Below are 6,000 nucleotides of genomic sequence, written 5' to 3' on the forward strand. Positions count from 1 at the left end.
CTTTTTTGGAAGAACTGAATGGATAAACCGTATGACCTACTTCTTCAATTTACAAAATGAATTAAGTATCTGTTAATAATTTTAAACACTGAATAAGCAGTCATATTTAGAAAGCAGTGTAGTAGAAAAAGCAGAGTCTAGAGTCAGTCAGACCTAGATTAGTCATAGTCTGCATCTTCGTAGACAATGACACTGAGCAAGTTATTAAATGTTCAGGATTTGTTTTGAAAATTAAAGTCAATGTATGTAAAGCAATTATTAAAGCCTATATAAAAACCTGCAAACATCAGCTACTATCATTTTCCAAGTACAAAGCAGCCCAGGTAAAATATCTACCTAATAATGATATTCAAGATTTAAAACACCCAAACTAGTTAATATCTCTCCTAGTAATTTTGAAGATAAGGATTAGTAGTTGCCTCAAAATTCCACAAGACTTTTCTAAAAGTTTAACAGAGTAACCCTCACCTCTTAAAGTGCTAGAAATCTTACTTCTTAAACACAAAGCTAAGAACTACCATTCTCATACCAGTTTTTGGTCATGGGGCAAGAGAATAAGATACTTTAGAAACCCCCAAATTTTAGGAAAACAGGACAAGATTGAGATTTGAGTTTAACTCACTGACATTATGAACTTATCAATCTTGGTATTTAGAGTTCAAACATGTAATGATAGCCAATTATGTATAAATAAGCACCAGGAATTCAAAAAGTAGTAAGACAAATATAAACCTGCCTTTGAGTCCAAGAGGAAAAAGAGACATAATTACAACACATTAGTAAACACGAGAGAATGAATGAACATGATACAGTGAGTAAGTAACACCTAGGGTTGGGAAGAGGAAGGACCAGAAGACTTAAAAAGCAGACAGTAAAGAAAGAAAAAAAGAAAAAAATGGTAATTAAAAAAAAAAAAAAGGCAGACAGTGCTTATGTTGTATCTTGAAAAATCAGTAGACTCTGCCAGCCAAACAATAGAAGGAAAAGCATTCTAAACAGTGGAGAGAACATATGTGAAGGCTCTGAGTCAGGAAACAGTATGGCTCATTCAGTAAACTGCTCGTATTAGTACAGGTGGAACTTGAGATTTATGGTGGGGGAAATGCATAAGACGAGCCAGATGATGAAAGGCCTTGTAATGATAGAGAGTTGAGGCTGAAAAAAGTACGAGCTTTAAGAAAGAAGGGTGGGGGGTGGGGACAGAGAACTTCAGGAAGAGAAGAATAGCTAATGAATGCTGGGCTTAATACCTGGGTGATGGGAATGATCTGTGCAGTAAACCACCATGGCACATATTTACCTGTGTAACAAACCTGCCCATTCTGCACATGTACCCCTGAACTTAAAAGTTGAAATATATATAAGTGATGATAAAATAAGCAAAGATAAAAAAGCGACTTGCACTTTAGAAAAATCACCTTGGCAGTAGTATAAGGATGGATTAAAGGGGGTCAAGTCTGGAGACAACCACTAGAGACCTCATTCTATATCCAGAATTAAATAAGGACATATTATCATATAGATAATCTACTACAGAACCAGGGATCAGAGCTAAAAATAATAATGCTTTAACAGATAAAGCTAAATTATACAAAGAAAATCATCTACCTACATGAATCTATATTCTGGAATTAAATACTTGCCATGTATCTTTAAAAAGAAGAGGCTTCTAAAATTAGGTATAATATGTAAAAATTACATGGAACTATTTGTATCCTGAGAACTAGCTACTTTTAAGGTATCTCTTCCTTTTTGTACATATAATACTGCAGACTTGCAACATAAAAACTGTATAGATGCATGTGTGTATGTATATCCTTTATACATATTTTATGTATTATACATATTATATTCATATATATGTATATAATGTATTACATACACATGTTATATATTATATATGATTAAAACAAAAAAAAATATCCAATGTACGTATGTATAATTCATATGTGTATATATGAAAACTAGGGCCCTGAAAGACTAAGGAATTATCCAAGGACACACCATGAGTAGCGCAGTGTTCCTTTCTAGAAACTGCTTTAGTATATCACACTTATGATTCTAGAACTCTGAATGATAATTCAAAAGACACTTTGACACTTTAGTACTGTCATTTTCAGCAGTGTAATAATGAAACTATAAAACTATTTTTATGGTTTGTATGCTTCACAAGCAAAATGTATCTATTAGATGTGTATATGTTTGACAAAAAGAAACTTCCTGAAGCCTGTACCACAGTAAGAATACCTATTCCCCCACCCTATTCTCCTCTAGGAATCTAAAGATTTCCTTTTTCCAACTCAGGAAACAATTAAATTTGATAAAAGAAAGTCCTAAAATTAATTTATCTTTACATAACTAAATATCCAACAACCTTAAAATGTTTTAACATTTTCCTTAGGTCTATGTCTTTTCTTATTTTGTAGTGCCACCACCCTGCCCTTGCACCCCCTTATAATTTTCAGATACTTGAAATACCCTTTTCCTTCATTGGTATACACAGGTAGAAGTGGCAACATTGACAAAAGCCTTATAAATACTGTACATTTCACCAATTTGCATAGTGACTGAAATGTTTTAATTTGGGGGCTTCTATAAGTTGTACTTAAAAGTTGTGTCTGTTCATTGAAATAGATTCAAGTAATATAAAACTAAACCACTCTCTTCTATTCCTCTGTAGCTCCCTCCTGAAGAATCATCTAAACATGGTTAAGTCTGATGTGTATCCTTATAGACTTTTGCATGCTTACACAGCACAAGCATCTACAAACAGTCAACATACATTTAACACCTAAAACTCTACTGATCATTTCTTCTTTAATAATTCAGAAGGCAGCTAACTATTTTGCTTTGGTTTCTGATGATCACAACAGATATCAATTGTATTATCATTCGGGGGTTATTTTAAAAAAAAAAAAAAGAGCTGAATCTCAAGTATCCTGTGTATTTCTTCCTTAGCAGCATCACAATTTTTAACTCTATGTATTTGTTGTCTTCCTCTCTCTGTTGACTTAGATTGGAAAGTCACATGACAGCTTTAATCAGTGTACCTCCAAAGTTGTGACACCTAGCAAATAATCAAATATTTGTTGACATATCAGTCAATGCCTTACTTAGAAATCATGAAAGCTGCTTTTTTAAAAAAAGTTCCTGAAACCTGCTTAATTTGTTCTTTTTCTCCCAAAAATAGTCAGGAAAAATAAGATCTGCTTAAGGATTTGGGGGCTGTCATTCCAACCGAAAATCTGCTCAAGCAATCAGCTGTGACAGCTGTAAAAAGTCAACCAGGTTATTTTGGTCTGAATAACAACAACAAAACTTATGTTAGTCCCTTCAAAGTATTAAATATTGCTGTGTGGGATTCCCTTGTTTTTCGAAATGACATAAAATTCCAAAATTAAGTACTTTATCCCTAATCTGTCAGATCAGAAGAAATGACATCTTTTTAAACAGTGTGTCTAAGAGGACTGGCACGTTGACTCACGCCTATAAATCCCAGCACTTTGGGAGGCTGAGGCTGGAAGATCACTTGAGGCAGGAGTTCAAGACCAGCCTGGGCAACAGCACAAGACCTGGTCTTTAATTAACTGAATAAACAAATAAAATTAGTCATGCATATGCCATGTAATTCCAGCTACCCCACTGGGGGTGGGGGTGGGGGTGGGGGTGGGGGTAGGGGTGGGAAGTTGAACTGGGAGGGCTGCTTGAGCTCCGGAGGTCAAGGTTGCAGTGAGCCATGACAGCGATGTTACAATCCAGGCTGGGAGGCAGAACCAGTCCCTGTTTCAAAACAAACAAACCAAAAAACAAGAAAAAAAAAAAAAAATGAAACGAAGAAAAACTAAGGCAGGCAAAATTATTTGGTTCGGTACACTCAGATTTGTCTGTTATCCCCAGATTACACATTTACAGAATAGCTCTGTATACGGACTTCACTGCCTGCCACATTATATTTCATATACAGGCCTCTGTGATAGAGTAACCAAAAGAAATGTCAAACAAACCCACAGGTTTTCTGACCTATATAATTTTTTTTAACCAATACACATAAATACATATCATTTCATTTAAATCTCGCCCAAGCCTGCGCTAGTTACCAAAACCTCTGTAATATCCAAGGCTAAATATACTTTTACAATACAATAAAACTGCTAAGCAAGATTCTCTTAAAGACCTCGATTAACCATCCTTACAGGTCACAGAAAACGCTTTTGCAGAGCTCTGGCTTTGAGATTTCAAATTCCATTGTTTTCTGGAAGTTGAATTCGAAGTTAACCCTCTCGACAAATGCTTTTCAAAGGACAGAAAGACGCCAGACAGAACACGCTTTCCAGCACTATCTGACTGCCTAACACTCACTCAGGCAAGACTTCAGACCAGATCTAATAATGCAGGATCAGCAAGGCAGACCACCACTGAGGAAAGCAAGCCAAAAATCAAACAGTCTTCCCTCCCCTCAACATATTCCAGTTGCTCAGGAGCTGTATCCACGCTCAACCTGCGGACACTGGCCTCTTAAAGAACCTGCAGACCAAATGCCCACCGAAGGTGCTGCCGCTCTAGCTCCCCGAGCTCCAGCGAGACCAGCGTGGCCCCCCACAGGGATCCCGGGGCAGAGAAAAGAAAACTGCAGAACAAACGCACTGCTTCTTCAACTAGGCAGCAACACCGATCCATCGTCCAACTAAGCATTGAGGGAATCTCACCCGGAGAGAAGGAGACCTGAACAAAAACGTTTCAGGATGTCGCCCAGCCGCAGACTGGGCGGGCTCGCGGTGGCACTAAAGTCCTCTCCCGTCCACAGGGGACCCAGCGCCCACTGAGCCGCGCCCACCCCGAGAGATCGCCCGGGGACCAGCTAACTCGCCCCGTCGCCTCCCAAGGACTGGAGACCATGCCAAGTGACCGCCCCCCTCTGGGCAAAGCGGCCACCCCGGGACACACGCTGGTCGCCGCCGTTCACCCTCAGCCCCCAACAACCCCCAAAGGCGGCCCCGGCCCCCCGTGGGGCGGATACACCGCTCTCGGAGACACCGATGAACAGACGCCTCTCCCCAGAACCCGGACACCCCGCTTCTCCATCCCAGCGGTGCGAAACCGACGCTCACGTCCGCTCCAAGGACCCCCGAGACCCTGACGGTCCGCCCCAGAGGCGAGGCTGACACCGCTGTGAACCTTGCTCCACTGCATTCTCTGCCCGCAAGGAGCTCGGGACCCGGATAAAAGGACCCCTTGTCCCGGAACCCCGCGGCACCACCCCGAAGACGCTCAACACCCTAATAAATCTCCCTCCACGTCAAAGACCCGGGACCCCGTGTGCCCCCGCCCACCCCCACCTCCAGCCGGAAGAGCCCCCCACCAGGACCCCTAATAAATTGCCCCCTCACCTCCGGAGCTCCGGCACCCGCTAACACCGCCCTCGGGCGCCCGCGCCCGGATCCCACCGCACCGCCCTCTCGCCCCCCCTACTCCCAAACCCCGTCAAGCCCCGCGCCCACCAGGCAGCGCCGTGCAGCCCCCGGAGCCGCCCCCGTCAGCAGCCCGCCTGCCCCGGCTGCTCCGTGTCCCCGCTGCCCGACCGCTTCTCAGCCGAGACGCGCTCCGGGCTTCCTAACCTGAGCAGCGTCGGAGGGCGAGCAGACCAGGGAGCCCTGAGAAAGAGAAGGAGACAGCAGGGAAGGGCCAGCTCAGGCCTGCGGGGCTGCAGCTCCAGCCTCTCGGCTAGGAAGCGCTTGTGTGAGGAAAGCCCTCCCGCTCCGCGCCAGGGAGACCGAGCCGCCGCCGTGCCCGCGGCTCTTCCCGCGAGATCCCAGCCACGGCGAGGGGCGGGGCCCCGGCAGGGGGCGGGGGCGGCAGCGGCAGCTCCTCGAGTGACAGTCCTGGCAGCCTGTCGGCGGCGGGACGGGAGGCAGGCCTCGGAGTCTACTACGACCAATTGCAAAAGAAGAGAGGCGATTCGCCCCGCCCCTTCTCCGCCCCTCCTTAATAAACGGAGCAAAG

General features: G+C 43.6%; 1 protein-coding gene across 4 annotated transcripts in view; it reads right to left on the bottom strand.

Annotated features, from left to right (window-relative positions):
- Window positions 1-5,798, bottom strand: part of GLCE (glucuronic acid epimerase) — a 97,017-nt gene extending 91,219 nt beyond the window's left edge. For all 4 annotated transcript variants that reach the window (XM_074392743.1, XM_003929683.4, XM_074392741.1 and 1 more), the window contains exon 1: window positions 5,616-5,798. The gene's annotated coding sequence lies outside the window, so the exon portion shown is untranslated. The remainder of the gene's footprint in view (window positions 1-5,615) is intronic.
- Between the last annotated feature and the right edge of the window lie 202 nt (window positions 5,799-6,000).

Source organism: Saimiri boliviensis, chromosome 2, assembly GCF_048565385.1.
Source record: "Saimiri boliviensis isolate mSaiBol1 chromosome 2, mSaiBol1.pri, whole genome shotgun sequence".
NCBI classification, from domain to species: domain Eukaryota; kingdom Metazoa; phylum Chordata; class Mammalia; order Primates; family Cebidae; genus Saimiri; species Saimiri boliviensis.